The 17281-nt window shown below is 46.6% G+C and overlaps 1 protein-coding gene across 1 annotated transcript in view; it reads left to right on the forward strand.

Annotated features, from left to right (window-relative positions):
* The window catches only part of Lars2 (leucyl-tRNA synthetase 2, mitochondrial), a 140791-nt gene that overhangs the window by 6615 nt on the left and 116895 nt on the right, over nt 1–17281 (forward strand). The gene's annotated exons all lie outside the window — the stretch shown is intronic.

Here is a 17281-nt window from a genome sequence, read left to right on the forward strand (position 1 = left end):
CACACACACACACACACACACACACACACACACACGAAGAGCAACCTGTAAATTTGTCTCAGGGTTCCAACCGCCTTGTGCGGCTGACACCCCTGGTCCACCTCCTAACATGTTTACATGTGTGAAATTACCAGAGGAAGGACGTGGAAACCTGGGCCTGACCTCTAGATACAGCCCCCTCAGGGGTGAGGCTCAGCAATGTTACCTGGTGCAGGATGAACCCTTCAGTCTCTGTGAGTCTTGTGGATTTTTTTGTTTTTGTTTTGTTTTTGTAAGCTCAGCGAGGGAGGAAATGTGAGAGGATTCAATTTTGTAAAACTTGAGAATTCACAATCAAGTTAATATTTTTTTTTTATCAATGGCCCACTGTAGGCAGGACTTTGTGTCCTTTGTAGTTTGGTTTTCCTTACAGGGGTCATTGTGGTACTCACACAAGAGTTCCCAGTCACTGCTTGCCAGATTAATTATTTCCAAACCTGTTTCTGTCAAGGAAAAGAGCCAAGTCACTTCAGGCCAGGACACCTCGGAAGTGGGTAGGTTAACAGTGTAGGCCTGGAGAGACAGTAGCTCACTCTGGCAGGAGGTTTCCGGAAGTGACCCAGATTTCTAAGTGCTCCTGTCCTGTGGTTGTGACTGTGCCCACCTGCCCAGTGGAAGAGCCTTAACCCTTTCTCTCCCACATCACCTGTTAGTTTTGAGTGGTTCTATTTCCTGTGTAGCTGGTGAGGCACAAGGCTGTTGCCTCTGGGGGAGAGATCTGAGAGTGTCAGTGGGTTACCACATTTCAAAGCTTCCCAGAATTGATTTGGCTAGAGAACATTTTTTTAAGAGCCTCTTCTTGAATGTTGGCCAAGTAGACAGCCTACAACAGAAAGCCACAGCATAGGCACTGTCCCTCTGCCTTCATTATAATGCTCCTCCCTTGGCAGCCCTCTGTCCATTCCATCTGGCTCCATGATTCCCACCGGAGGCAACAGGTTCAGGCTGTTTATGGCTCGTGGCAAGGCTGCTTTCTCAGCTGCCATCACAAAATTCCACAATTGGGCACATAAATAATGAGAAATTCCTCCTTCAGTTCTGAAGCTTACAAACTCTCAGTCAAGGTGTCCCAGGCTCTTTAAGAAAGCTGCGGGCAGTGTCTTCCTTTCTTCTCCCTACCTTCTGGTGATATCCGGCAACCCCAGGGTACTCATATTGTAGCTCCATCGCTCTGTTCCTGCCTCCTCTGTTCAAGTCATCTCCCTTGTTTTTTGTGCCTCTGTGCGCACACACAGCCTTGGACAGATACCAGATTTAGGTTTAGAGCCCGTGCTAACGCGGGATTACTTCATCTCAACTGATTACATACACAAAGCCCCTATTTCCAAACAAGACTCAAGCAGACCCGAATTTGAGGGAGACCACCACACTGTTCAATCTAACACAGTGTGTTGGTTAATTTTATGTCAACCTGATGGCAAATTGGAGTCATCTGAGAAGAGAGATCTCAATTGAGAAAATGTTACCACCAGATCTATATGGTATTGGAATATGAAGCAAGGGCCAGAGATCAAATACAGCAGACTCAGCTTCCCACAGATGGGCTGTGGAACAGTCACTGCCCTCTGAGAGGGAAGGCCCCTACGGGTTACTGTTGCTGTGAAGAGACACCATGACGTCAGCAACTCTTATAAGGGAAACATTTAATTATGGGGGCTTGAGTACAGTTCTAGGGGTTCAGTCCATTCTTATCATGGGGGGGTAAAGGGGGAACATGATGGCCTGCAGGCAGCCACGGTGCTGGAGGTGCTGAGAGTTCTATATTTTGACTCACAGGCAACAGGAAGTCAACTAACTCACTGGGTGGAATCCTGAGCACAGGAATCCTCAAAGCCCACCACCACAGTGACACACTTCCTCCAGTAAGGCCACACCCACTCCAACAAAGCCACACCTGGCCACTGGGCTCCAGGCAGTTATGCCAGCTTTGCAGGCATTCTCCCCCCCCCCCTCTCTCTCTGGAGATACAAAGTAGCTGACACCTTTGTGGGTGTCAGTCTCCTACATTTTACATGTTTATTTTGTATCTTCGGAAAAAATGTAATTGTGAAGTAGAACAGGTACTCTCTGTGTAACATACACTTAAAATGTGTATTTTATAAAGTCTGAGGGTGACAGTTCATACTTTGCCAACCCCACAGGCATGTGGGTTCCCAGGATGGTGGGCATGCTAACATTCCCCCTCAGTAGGGGGAGGAAAATCTGCCCTCTTGGGGGATGTGGTGTTTCTTCAATATGACGTACCTATAAAATAGCACTGTGAAGTGCAGTCTGCTGTTTAAACCTTAGGGACAGGATTACCAGTTGGGTATTTTCTGCATCTCACTCTCAAGCAGAAGCTTTTGAATCAAATAACAGAAGTTGGTGAGATAAAATTGGCCACTTATTGAGACATTCTGGGCCCTCCACCAAGAGTTTCTTTGTTAATTAGAAACTGGCAAGCCTCCCACATCCCCTGGGTTTGGCATTGACCAGGGTGGCCTTGTGTAGAGAGAGGGGAAGGATGCAGTGCCAAATGGCCTGTTGTCTTCCTCAGCCCTCTTTCATTGCCTTGGGTTGCCCTTATCATCCGGGAGTGTCACTTACACAATTTCTCAAGAAACTGGTATTTAATTGTGTGCACCAACAGAAATCTCAGTAAGTAAATCTGAACTAATTTGAGAAATTTCTGATAGACATTTTTCTATGAAACAGAAGAAAACTGTTTGGAGGCTGTGCAGACTCCCTCATGTGTAAGAATGTAACACAAAGGCTTCCCTGGGTGTGTCTAATGTGTATCACCCACCATGGCCGATGCCGTCTGCACACTGAGCAGCATATCTTAGTGGACCGGGGAAATGTCAAGACAGTCCATATTCAGATCGCCCCCAACTGCCCCCACAGTGGCTTTTGACCTGCTTCTGTGTCAGATTAAGCTCATGGTGTGAACACTGCCTTGTCTGTTGGGTCTCCGGTTTATGTTAGTCTAGCACGGTCCCCCAGCCTGCTTGAGAGAAGAGGACCAGCAGTTGTAGAATGCTTTGGATTTCCTTGGCAGCGTCACCAAACTTGTTTTCCTCCTTTGTGTACGGCAGACCCCCAAGTCTTTGCGCTCCTCTTTTGATGTCTGGAATCCTCTGTCTATGTGAGAAGAGTGGTCCTAGTTCATATGTTGGGAAGGGATCTCAGACACAATTACCGAGTGGATGTGGGGCATGTCACAGAGTCCCATGTTTGGTAGAGGTGGGAACCACAATGTCGTTTCTGACATTGCCCCTGGTGATCCCTTACCACAGCCATGGCCCCTCTCATGACCACAGAAACACTGAAATCGGCTGTGAGCCCAGAGTTCTCCTCAGACTTGGGGTCCACCACTCATACCATTCATTACTTTCCTGCTACTCCTAAAGGGCCCAGACCTGCTGAGTGTAGTCTCTCTTATTTTCCTTTGATGGAGTGATGCTATGCGGCTCAGAGTTCCTCTAACCTGTAGATGCCCACCCACTCTGCCCCGAGTCGGTGTCAGACACCTGGCTGTAAGGCTGCTACCTCTGATGAAGAGCTAGGTTGGTTATGCAAAGAGGTGCCTGCTCCTAACAGAAGGCCAGCCCAGGAACCAAAGCATGGGACATTGTAGACAGGCCCATAATTTGGTGCTGATTCATTTAAAAATTTGAGAAAGCTAACCCTGAGCACTTTCCCCTTACGTTGCTAGAGTAGCTTCCCTGAGGTTTTTCTGACTTTTTTCTTCCCTGTGACAGTCACTGCCAACCTGCCTGTCTCCTGCAATCAGTCCCTAGCACCTGCTCCATCGTCTGGCACAGACATTTCTGGGGAGGGTTACTAACTCTCTTATAAAGGAACCTGGCTGTCACACGGCACCAGAGGAAGAGCAAACTCTACTGATCTCAGGCCCTTTGAGACTCTAATGGCCATGCCCTGATCTCAAAAGACCAAACAAACAAGAGTAAGTGGCCTGGAGAGGTGGCTCTGTCAGCTTGGGGGTTAACCACAGGGCCTTCTGCTTCTCTCCATCTGTCCTGGGATGCTCATCTCTGTACCTTAAGTTATACTGTTCATCTTTTGTCATAGGATAGCGTTTAAACCCAACATTCGTGCTCTGAGAGAAAAAGAGAAACTGGAGGGGGGATCTGATGTTATCTGTAACTGGAACATCTGGAAGAGGAGGACATTAGATTTGAAAAAGAGGTCACTGGCGAAAAGGGCTTCCAAGGAATTCTCCTGGCTGCCTTGAATAATTTATAGCAGCCAGATGTGGTTATTTTCCACCCACCTGTATATTTTCAATACTTAAAGTTAGGTACTTACATATAAAACACAAAATAAAAATAGGTCAAGTATTTGCCTTGGAAACACGTGGACTTCAGTTCAATCTCCTGAACCCATGTAAAATTTTGAACATGGTAAACACTTAGGTATAGCCCTTGGGAAGCAGAGATAGGTAGATCCTTGGGACTTTTCTGATCAGACACCTAGCCTACCTGGTGAACTCCAGGAAAATGAGAAACTCAGCATCTTAATTTTTTCCTATTGTTAGAATAAAATACCTGGACAAAAGTGATGCAGAGGAGAAAGTGTTTACTTTAGCTTACAGTTCAGACATGGAGTCATCCATTGTGGTGGGGATGTCAAGGCAGCAGAGGGTTGAAGCAGCTGGCTACTTGGTTACCACAACCAGAGAATGATGAGTCCTTGTGCCTATCTCACATTCTTCTATTTTATGGTCCACGGATCCACGGTGTCAGCCTAGGGAATGGTTCCACACACCGTGGGCAGGTCTCCCCGCTCAATGAACCCAATCAAAACAAATCCCGCAGGCACGTCCAGGGGTCCGTTTCCTAGGTGATGTTAGATTTCACCAAGCTTGCAATTAAGATTGAAGTAGAGAAGACCAATGACTAGACATTTATTTATTGATTGATTTTATTTCGTGGTTTACTTAAAATACTTCCTGTACTGCCTATTTACCAAGTGTGACTTCACTTGTGACCTGAAACAGAATGACCTGGAGAAACAGCTGAAATAATGGGCCGTTGCCCTTAACAACCTACCGGCTGCCAGTATGCTTCTGAAAAATCTCACTTGCTTTCCCGCCTCACCTTGTGGTTTTAGAGTATAAAATTAGAATACAAACCGGAGCTGTCCTGGCTTTGGTCCACCCACAGTGACATCTCTTTTCCACAGTGCTTATTCCAGAAAGATTCCCACAACACCATCACTGAGTTAGCTAGCTAGTTAAGGGTGCACACTGCTGTGCTCCCAGCAACCACATCAGGAGGTTCACAATTACCTATAACTCCATCACAGTAATCTAATGTCTCTGGCCACTTCAAGAGCTGGCACTCGTATGCACATGTAATTAAAGATAAAATAAATCTTTAAAAATAGATTTAACATTATACCCCACCTCAAAAGTAATGACTTACACCTGACATTGTCTTCTAGTTGTCTTCTAGCCAGGAAGGGAAAGAGGGAGGGAGGGAGGAAATAACCATGTTAGAAACCTGTTGTGAACAAAAAGAAAAATAGAAAATGATGCCACTTCTATACTGTCCCCTATTTTCATTCCTGGACAAAGGTTGGGAAACCCTTCCCCAACACACATACCACCTAGTTGCAGCTTTTGAGACTAGGACCCCATAACACACCGACCATCACAATCCAGACTCAGGTCTTTACCCACGCTAGGCAAGCACTCCATCTCCAGATTCAGTCTGGTGTTTTATTATCAGATTACAGAATGCTTAGCTTTCACCAACTGGATGTGCCGTATGGCACAGTCAGAGAAACAAAGGTCTGACTTCTGTCTCTGCTGCTCTATAGTCCTCAGAGAGTCCAACTTAACGAGAATAAAATTCATCTCCTGCTCTGGCGGCTGTATGTGGTCTCTGGAGATGATAGAACATACAGGAAGAGGACAGACAGGGAAATTCTATGATGTGACTTTCATTACATCATCTATAATAGGTGGGGCTTTGTGCTGCTGCAGCTGTTTGGGGGCCCCCATGCTTCTCTACGTCCAACAAGCTCATCGACTCAAATAATAATAATAAATAATAATGATGATGGTAAATAGATTCTAAATGTGTCCCTGTAGTGATATATTTTTTAATGATTTAATAGAGCCACTGGAGATCAAAATGCAAAGCTGGCTGTATTCACCAGAGAGTCAGGCAGTGGTGATACATACCTTTAACCCCATGACTCGGGAGACAGAGGCAGACGGATCTCTGTGAGCTCAAGGCCATACTGGGCTACACGAAATTGATCCAGACTAAAAGAGAAACAGTTCACACAAAGGTGATCCTAGAACTTTGGGTCCCACGCCCCTAATTCCAGCACTAGGGAGGTGGAGACAGGAGTGATATGGCTGGGTGGAGAGAGGAATATAAGGCAGGAGGAGACAGGAGCTCAGAGATTGCAGTCTGAGGCTTGGTGGGCAGCAGGACAGTCTGAGTGAATCTGGGGAGCAGTGAAGTCGGGAGCAGTCTGAGGATCGCCCCTTTTGTCTGAGCATTGGTAGAGATGCGAATTCTCTAGGGGCCAGCTACTTTGCTTTTCTGATCTTCAGCTTGAACCAATATCTATCTCTGGGTTTTTATGATTCCTACTTCATGACCCCATCCAAGTCCTTCTGATGACTACTACTTACAAATTGCCAATTGTTTAGTTTATTTTTTTTAATTGATTTATTTGTGTGTGAGGGTGGGTAGGTGCATGTTTTTCCTGATGTGGCTATGTAGACCAGATGACAACTTGAGGGAATTGCTTCTCTTCTACCACTACATGGCTTCTAAAGATTGAACACAGGGCATGAGGCTTGTGCCAGCCCCCTCTCACCTTCTTACTACTCTACTGTGCCATTGCTCCAAGTGAGATGTAGACAAAGAGTTTCTTTCTGTCCTGGCAGCTGCTCCCAAATAACCACAAAGAGGCTTGATATTAATTATAAATGCTTGGCTGATAGCTCAGGCGTATTACTAACTAGCTCTTGCAGCTTAAATTAACCCATTTGTAGTAATCTACATTGTGTCACATGGCATCACCTCTCTCTCATCTTGCACCTCCTGTTTCCTCTCTGTGTCTCTCTGGTGACTTCTCTGACTCTGTCCGTCTTCCTCCCAGTGTCCTTAGTCTGGTTTTCCCACCTAACCTAATCCTGTCCAGCTATTGGCCAATCATCTTCTTTTCTAAACCAATCACAGCATAATTTACAAAGCGTCCCGAAGGATTATTCCACAGCGGTGAGAAAATCATTTTCCTCTTTCTCTGTTGTTGGGGTATAGTAGGCAAGTACTCTATTATGACTGAGCTACAACCTCAGCGCAGGGGAAAATTCGGATATAAGGAAATTCGTATGTTGGCACACATCTGTAATTCTAGCTTTTGGAAAATAGAAATGGGGTGATTGAGTGTTCAGGGCTATCTTCAGGCACATGCTACTTTAAGGCCAGCCTGTGATATACAGGGCCCAGTCTCTAAACAACAAAAACATTACCATCTGGATACAGCATGCTATCTATATACCTGTCCCCAGGGACTTTGAGTCTATTGTCTCATTTAATTCTCACATATACCCTAAGAATTGGATTACCATTATTCTCCCCATTCCTGGGGGTAGAGATTGTAGAGGATTATAGGGAGAAGAATTAGCTAAGACTCAGGCTACACAGGCTCAGCCAGGTCCAGCCAGCAGATCCAGAGCTGAGGTCACTTATTGGCCTCTCTCAAGGTATATATACATCAGAGAAGGTTGTCCTATTAAAGCTGTGGGATGGAGGCTTTCAGACCAGCTTCATCCTGGGTGCCTGAGATCCTCCAATGCCCTGAATTCCTTAAATGGGCATTATTTCACATTCTAAATAATGTCTTACCTTGAATTGGTTTGTAACCTGTGCTGAATTGTTCTCTCGTCAGTCTGTCTCCTCTGAGAACCGCACTATCCCAAATTCTGTTCCTCACGTAGTTCCTCAGTTTCACTTGCCCAAAAATGAACTTCTTCAAAATCTAAGAAACAGACACAAAATAGCAACTCTGAAGACTTTTGTTGAGCTGGGACACCAGATGGAGAGGGCAGTTGAGGGATGGGTTGTTGGTATATCCTGCCTGTCTCTACCTCCTTGTTCCAATTCTCCATTCTGATCACTAAATGGACCCCACGCCAACCACGATGGGTTGCTGCCCCCATCTGCACTGTGAACTGCACCCCTCAGCTCGTGCTTCAGGAAGGCAGCACTCTTCTCTCCCTCGAAGATAGCCCTGGCCATGTTCAGTCTGCTGACCATGACCTCTCTGCTCTGGACTCTTCCAAATGCCTCCAGCTGCTTTTTCCCTCTCGTATCTGCAATAAAACCCTCCCCTTAACCTTACCATGTAGAGGTTATATTAACAGTTTCTTTACTCCACTCCCCCTTGCATACATCTGGTGCTGAAACTTTCAAATACAGGGTTTTTTTTCCAGTTTGACACAACCTAGAGTCACCTGGGGAGAGGGACCCTCAGTCAAGGAATTACTTCCATCACCTTGGCCTGTGGGCATGTATACTGGCTAGTTTTGTGTCAACTTGGCACAGTTTGAATTATTTGGGAAGAGAGAAAAATCAGTGGAGAAAATGCCCCACTCCCAGATTGGTCTGTGAGATATTTTCTTAATTAGTGATTGACATGGAGGGCCCAGTCCATTGTGAGTGCTGCCACCCTTAGGTAGGTATGTGGTCCTGGGGTGTCTTAGAAAGCACTGTCTATGATCAAACCCTGGGGACCAAGCCAGTAAGGACCAATACTCTGTGGCCTCTGCTCCTGTTTCTTATTTCCAGGTTTATGCCTTCAGTTTCTGTCCTGACTTTTCCTGGTGATGGATTTATAAACTCCAAGGTAAAATAAATCCTCTCCTCCCCAAGGTAGTTGTGATGATTATGTTTTATCATAGCAACAGAAACCTTGACTTATATAGCATGCATGTGAGCATTTTCCTAATTAATGATTGATATGGGAGGGCCCAGACGACTGTGGGCAGTGCCATTCCTGGGCAGGTAGTCCTGCGTTGTAAAAGGAAACAAACTGAGCAAGCCATGAGGAGTAAACCTGTAAGCAGTGCTCCTTTGTGGTCTCTGCTTCAGTTTCTGCTCCAGTGATGACTCTGATATGGAAATGCAAGCAAAAGAAACTTTTCCTCCCCAAGCTGCTTTTGGTCATGATTTTATCCCAGCAACAGAAACTTAACTAGTTAGTAACTAGACAGTAGGAGGTGATCAGCAAGAGAAATCATCCCCTAATGTCTCTGGTCCCATCAGCCGGAAACTTACAGAGCAATAGGCAACCTCCAGAGCAGGAGTCAGGTCCAACTCCAGCCTCCGGATGACAAGGAAGACAGGCAATCCCTGTTCACACTCTGGTCTCAAACAACGGTAATGAGGATGCAGAGGGCCGTTGAAGTCCTAGATTACCGCCTCCCATCCTGATAGCCTTGGCCAGGTGCTATCCTTGGTGCTGTCCTAAGGGCAGGGTAGGCTGCCACCTTCCCCTCCTTCTCTTGCTGACCCTAGACGCTTGCATGATGGGAATCCTGTTTTCTTCTTGGGGAATTATAGCAAAGGGAGTCGTGAAAGGGACTGAAGCAGCCAACCAAGGTAATGTGTCTGCTGACACAATTTGCTTGTAAAATATAAGTTGTCTCATCAACGTCTGTCCTTTAAAATCTGAGTCCTCACCTTCCAAGCTGGTTCTGGGGTTGGGCTCCTCTTGTGTCAGGAAAATGCTACTGTTTGGGACCGGCCATTGGTCATATTATTATGCTAGTGAGGATGGTGACCGTGACCCGGGACCTTCCTAACACGTGCTGGCTAAAAGATTTACCCAGCTCACTGAATCCACACAGCATGAGTTAGTTCTGCAATGTCTCTCCTTCAGATAGGGAAATGAGTCTCAGAAAGGCCAGGATCTGAGGCAAGTCAATATAACTGGAGTGGTGCAGCTTCAGACATAAACCTGGATGTGCTTGGTTGCAAATCACTCCCTCAGCAATGTTGCAGGACCGTGTCTATCTGTAACTTATGGAATTCCACTGGCCTGGATGCAAACTCAGTGTTTTGCATTCATTTTGTTCAAAGTATCCCTGGGCACTGGAATGCAGTGGGCATGTTCTGTCTCCATCCTTCTCAGAACTCTGGTGTCTGGCATCCCAGGGTCCTTAGTTCCCACCTGTGATGCCAAAGGGAGTTCAAGGGATGGAGGCCTTGCCTGCTAACACATGCCGGATGCTCCTATGTGCTGTATCCTCAGCTCCCAAGCACCAGTTCCAACGGAGGTCGTTTGTGTCGTTCTTTATTATGACGCCCTTCCCATCAAGCATGTTTCCTTCATACCTTTCTCCAAGCTCAACCCAAATGCTCCCAGCTGTACACAGACACCACCAGACCGTGGCTTCTCTGCTGATATGTGATGTTTCCGTGTGACTCATCCCTACAGAGTAGCCTCTATCCTCCTGCTCTCCCCCCTCCTCCTGCATGCCTTGCTTTCCTCACCATTTCCCTCCTGTAAGGAGCTACATATCAAAGCGTAAAGCTGCTGTTTCTGGAATGATGCCTGTAGAGTAAAATTAGCACGGTGTATCTCGCTTCAGACCTCGCTTCTTTGTTTCAAAGACACGGCCACATATTTCCAAGCCTCATTTGCATATGCCCATTTAAATACTGATTTTTCCCCCCATGAGCCCTTGTGGCCACCATCCTCTGCTCTTACCATGAGATCCCATGAGAGCCGTCTGCATCTCTCCTCTTTCGTGTGTGTCCATTCCCACACATGGCAGGCTTCTCAGAGGCAGGGCCTAGAGAGCAGCACAACCAAAGCCACAGGAATGAAATCCAGTCCATTTATCCCTTCATGATCTACTGTGTGCTAAGTACTGTAACAGGGACCGGGAAGGTGGAGTCCTTCTCCATCCAGAGATTGACAGTGAGGCCATTGCTATTTACTCTGCCAGCTCCCATTCCAGAACCTTCTCCATGGTGAGCACAGAGTGATTATGAAACACAGAGGTCCAGAAGGCTTTGCATTAAGCGGGGAAGGCAGATTTTATGAAGTCATCCAGGGAGGCACCAGGGTGGTGCCGGATGCGGTGTCTCAGCCCAACCCTGGAAGGCTGAGCTGGGTCAGAGGAAGGGTAAGTGCCCTGCTTGTCCGTTCCCCAGCCTCAAAGGATCCTGGAGACAATCAGATGCAGCAGGGAGTGTCTAGTCAAGCAGGAACTCCTTCATTCCCCCACAGCAAGCATCTTTTAAAGCAAAAACAAAAAACAAAAGACAAAAAAAAAACAAAACAAAACAAAACCAAAAAAAACGGAGAACAGGAAAACAGCCAGCCAATGGTTTGCGCCTAGGTTGCCCTATGCTATACCTAGTGAACACAGAGCCGTTCATGCAGTGACCTCAGTCTGGTTGGATCTTGGCAACCAATCACCCTTTTTTCAAACATCTCAGGACTCTACCTCCTGACTTCTCCTCAGCGCCATCTTCAACTGGCTTGTGTGCCCTTCACCTCTGATACCTGGAATTCTTCCATGCTACCCAGAGGTGACAGACTTCCCACATCTTTTCATCTAACTAGTTAGGTGGGGCCCTGACCCCAAATGTAATCCTGTCATGGTTTAAGAGACTTCAGTGGTAGTGTAGACAGAGTGTGCGTGGGTTAGGCAAACCCAGGGACCAGCTACAAAATCAAGAGACCAGTCACAGACCTCTTGCTACCCCTGAAAACTCCAGAAGAAGCAGAGGGTATTCTCCGAGCTCTGTAAGAGCCAGGACTGTGAGGAGGCATCCCCAAAGCAGCTATGGTAACGAGACTACTGTGGTGGCCGGAGCAGGGGCCAAACACTGAAGGACCCCTCTGGCCTCTCTCCTCCACCATGGGCACCTCTCCCACTGACCCTCACTGGTAAGCCTAGCCAGAACAGCAGGTACCAGGCCCCCTAGCACTCAGGCCTTCTAGCACTCAGAGTATGAGACAGGAGAGGTAAAGAGCGAGTAATGAGGCCGCCCAGGGATGCCTTCCCTCAGGGGAGCTGTGTGCTTAAACCACATCGATTATTCATTGCTGCTCGCCACAGACCTGTGCTTAAGCGGCAGCTGGAGAAAATCAAGTTCTCCAGCAGCAACATCTCGGGAAGGATAATGATTAGGTACTAAAAGCCAGACTCCATGAAATCCCAATTCTGGAATTAAACATTCACTGGCTCAAGGTACTGGAGAGTTTCCAAAAGGCAGAGGGACAGGCTTCGAGACCCTCGAGGGTGTTCCCAGCTCCAGTATTAGCATAGACTGGCTCACGTTTTCTAAAATGGTCATGGAAATCTTGATGCAATGGAAAGTATTGTCATCTGCCAAGTAAATTTTATACTGTCAAGTGGTTCAAATGTTAGCAAGAGGGTCATCGCTGGCCCTGGGAAGACATGTGACTTCCTGAAATGCCTGTAAGGCCATTAATTGATAATTATCTAAGCCAGGATTCAAAGAGCTTATGAGATTACTACATAGCAGGAGGCTTTCTGACAAAGAACAAAAGTATACCTTTCCCCTCTCACAACAATTAATCCAAACACGCCTGTCAATCACCTGGGCAGGAAAATACTCAATGGTAAACTGTCTGTTGTAGAGACTTTAAACCAAAGATGCTATTCTACCAAATCCAGCTTGGTGAAACAGTGAGTTTACTGGAGTCTCTTACAGGGGTATGGGTGAGTGTCTGCTTGCAGAGCCACAGGAGAAGTGTCACACACACACACACACACACACACACACACACACACACAAGAGATTTTAAAAGTTACAAAAAAAAAAAAAAGAGGAGAGGGTGAAGAGTTACTCGGAAGTAAATGAGTGACTCAATGGCATTTAAACCACCGTGTACCATAAGGGGGAGGGGTCCAAGGCGTGGCACACCAGACTGTGTCATCTTTGGCTCCTGTCTTCTCTGCCTGCTCCTTGTCCCTACTGCACAGAGTTGCTATCTTTTCAGTCATTTTTTTCCCTTGTTCTCTGACAAGAAATCTTAAAAGATGTTAAACCACAAAATCTGAAATCCTATTCCTTCCAAGAAGGTAATGTTCAGGTTTGTGAGACCAGATGCATCTGCTATGTAAAACCCAGAAAACCAGGAAGAGCTAACGTTAGATTTGGGTGAACGGATGACTAGACAACGCGAAACCAAGGAAGTCAGAGTCGCTGAGCTGATCTATAGGGTGAAGTGAAGAACCAGCAGAAGAGGAAAGAAAGTTGGCAAGGGAGGTACAGGGAACAGGAGGAGGGAGAGAGGGGAGGAGGGACACAAGATGGGGGCAGATCCCACGTGGTCTTTGGGAGTCTGAGAGAGTAAATGCATGGGGAGGAGAGCAAGACAGCTTTCAGTTATTTCCAGCAGCTGACCTAGCCTTCATTTGGTTACAACCGGCACCGCGGCAGGGTTACATGGGACCCTGGTTTCCTATGAAGGAAGAGGAGCAACTCTTGTTCTTTCCAACCCTTCCGTGCTGTGCCCCCCCCCCCCCAGCCCAGGGACATCTGCCTGCCAGGCAAGCACTCTGTTGTCGAGACACGCTCCAACCTCGCTCCAGACCCTTAGCTCTCTTTTCTTCCTCTGGCTCAGAGACTTGGCTCCGCAGTCACCCATCTTCTTCCTCTCCCTTACACCCACAAGTCCACCCCGGGGACAGATCTTGCTCTAAGAGGACCCTGTCAGGAATTTTGTCTTGGAAACATTCTTTTCCCTTCGTTCTTTTTTTTTTTTTTTTAGAGTAAAAAGTCTTTCATGGCGAGGAAGGCGTGGCAGAGGAAGCGTGAGGTAGCTGGTCAGGTTGTATCTACACACGGGAGGCAGAGGTGAATGCTGATGTGGCACCCTTTCTCTGCACCCTTTATACAGCGTGGGACCTCAGGCGTGGGATGGTGCTGCTTGTGTTTAGGGCAGGTTGTTCTAGCTCAGTTAACTCAATCTAGAAAACCCCTCACAGACAGGACACCCAGAAGTTTGTGTCCTAGGTGGCTCTAGATCTTGTCACACTCAAAACCACTAATGACCAGCACTCTCCCAATCCCTTCTCACCCTTAGGGCTTGAGAATGTTGAGAGTGAGACCTAAACCTATTTCCCCCACTCTCCCTGCCTTCTAGGCCCCGTGACATCTCTTCTTCTAGAAGCTCTGATTTTTGTCTCTACCCCTAGTTCTGTCCCTCTACTAGGCCAACCCCACTATAACTCCAACAGGAATTGCAGTAAAACTCTCTTACTTTCTGAAGGGGAGTCTGTATCCCAGGCCCTACACTGAGAGGAACAGGAATGAGAAACTCTTCTCCTAGAATTTAGGGTGTAGAAGCAGAGACAGGGAGACGCATGAATAAAAAAGTGTTCAGTGAAGCATCTCCCGACCCTTTGGGTAGTTGCTAGAATCTAATTAGGCTCCAAAGCGTGAGTATGCCCTTCCCACTACTGACATTCAATTCACTAGGAGCTCTGGGACTTTTCCAAAGGACAGTAAAGATGACCAAAGGCCACCATCCCAACACAACACACTTCACATGCCAAAATGCTCAGCCAAAGCTTCTTTCCCAGCCTCCTCACTCAAGTACTGTGTTATGCCGGACCCGTGGATGAGTGAATGAAGATTAATTGCTTTTGGGAATGCCTGCTCCTTCAGTAGCAGCTACCTGAAACCCGCTTAGAAAACCTGCCCTTAGGAAAATACCCCCAATAAACTTTGTAAGGGCAGTGGTGACCAGATTAAAAACCCAGATGCAGGGCTAAGAAATACTTAGTGGTGGGATGTGTGGCTAGCATTTATAAGACCCTGAGTTCAATTCTCAGAATGAAGGCAGCATCTAGTGTCAATGGATGAAGGAAACTGATGTTCTCCTGAGAGGAAGAAGACAAAAGCATATGTTCATACTTTTGTGAGATCCCCTTAAAGGAACAGAGTGTAAAAGGAATAGAATTCTAACTAAAACTGGGATATGACTGTTGATATAGTACCTCTCTGGCATGCAGGAGGCCCTGGGTGCCATTCCCAGAATCTTGTAAAGCAGGTGTAGTGGTGCATACCTGTGTTCCCAGCATTGGAACATTATACAAGCAGAGGCCTGAGAACCAGAAGTTTAAGGTCATCCTCAGGAGTCACAGATACATATGACTCTCAAAAATAAAATTTTAAAAAGGCAAGATTTAAAAAAAATGATCCCATAAACATTTTGCTGCAGTGTATCACACATGAATGGGCCCCAAGTTTAAACTTTATCTCTGGTGAATGTGACTGTAGGAAAGCCAAGCTACTCATCCCCACCCCAGAAATCCTTAGAAATGGCTGTCACAAGGTGTGAGATGAGGGAGGTAAAGCCAAACCAACTTGCTTTATAGGTGCTGGCCAGATACGACTGACAGTTAGGTGAGAAAAGTCCTCCCCATTTCCAAGACCAGGGATTATACGGAAAGAGAGGTAGGCTGGGTTTGCTCTAGGCAGCGCGGTCAGATGCTGTGATGGTGAGCTGGGAGCCTGTGTTGATGAAGCAGTGGGGCGGGAAATGGCCACGGACCTGCAGGGTAAAAACAGCCTGCTTTTTAGCTCTTACGGTCTTATTAGAAAATTGCACTGGAGAGATCCCCTGCCCTCCTCCTCCCTCTAGAGCAACACGGTCAGCTCTTTCCTCCCTCTGATTACCCTCATTTTGTAGCTCAGAAGTGAACTAATCAGAAGGCTGGCGTTGCACAAGCTACTTCAAGTGCAATTTAGAATCCAGTGTGATGAAGAGACGCTGTCAGGAGGGTGATTGTAAGGCAGCTTTCAAAAGTAAATGAAAGCTCCGAATCCAGGGGTGAGAGTGAGGAAGGTGGGACACTTCTCATCATCATTGTTATTACCCACTTCTGCTTACCTGCTGCATGGGGAGCTAGCTTCCTTGCCTTTCTAACTTGCTCAGTGGACACTGTTGATGCTGTAACAACCCGTGGCCTAAAACATCACAGGTTAATTGTGTTTGTTTGAGACAAAGTCCCAGACTGTCCAAGCTGACTTGTATCTCGCTACTATGTAGCAGAGGATGACCTTGATGACCCTCTTGCACCCTCCCTCTAAGTGCTGGGGGAATAGGCGTGCACTATCACCATCGGCTACAGATTAGTTTTCTTAAAGCCCTGGAGATCAAAAGTAAGCATGAGTCTATCCGTTCAAAGCAAGGTGTCGACAGAGCTGTGTCCCATTTCTTCTCTTATCTTCTCTAGTGGTTGTCATACTCCTTTGGGATGTCACCTTCAAAGTCGCTGACGACCAGTATTTCTCGCAGGTCACCCCTGTGACACTAACTCTACTGTCATTCTCTTTCCTACTAAAAACCCTTGTGAGTACACATGGCCCATGCCCGAATCATCTTGTCTCCTTATTTTAAATTCATCTGGCTAGCAATTTTAGTCAATTATATTAACACACATTTATAGGGGTTATGGCTTTAGTGTGTAGATATGTTAAGGGTCATGTACTGCCTATTGTGAGTTTGTTATTTTCCTGGAGAGAAGCATGTGCCCAATAACTGATTTTTGCACGTTGTGCGTCTTTTTGTAAACCAGAGACAAATTAGTCCACTGAGGTGACCTGAGAAGGGTCATGGCTTGGAGGGAACGACCATTCCTCGACTACACAAGGAATAGAGGATACTGCTCTGTTAACTAAACACTGCTGCTTCTATCCCAGACAGCATCAGGGTACAGTAAGACTGAAAGTTAGGCGGTAAAAAAGCTTCCTGATTTCAAGATTCTAAGTAAACATATATCCCTCTTCGTTCTTCCCAGTGGTAATATTGGGGGGGGGGATTGTTATAGAATCTGGCCATTGGGAGAATATCAATAAAATCAGGGAGAAACAGTATCAGGTTTAGTCAACACAAGAATTAAGTGAGCAAATTCAGGCAGATGTACACAGGTCAGCCCGACTTCGCAGATGGAAGGAGGGAGTATGGAGAGAAGGTGGGAGACGTTATCAGAGGGGGAGGATGGGGAAAATAAACTAGAAATGTCAAGTGCTCACATCCTTGCTACCAGGATACAGTGGCAGCCAGAGAACCTAGTGGGTGTTCAGCCAAACAGGGTTAAGATTCGGTCAAGGATGGACTTCCCGCCTCCACTCTGTTCCAGACTCCACTCTGTGTTACCCTGACAACCTCCTCCTCCTGGTATTGACATTCGAGTGAGAAAGGAGGAGAAGCAGGCAAA

This window comes from Mesocricetus auratus, unplaced genomic scaffold (genome assembly GCF_017639785.1).
Source record: "Mesocricetus auratus isolate SY011 unplaced genomic scaffold, BCM_Maur_2.0 Super-Scaffold_100691, whole genome shotgun sequence".
Classification (NCBI taxonomy): Eukaryota; Metazoa; Chordata; class Mammalia; order Rodentia; family Cricetidae; genus Mesocricetus; species Mesocricetus auratus.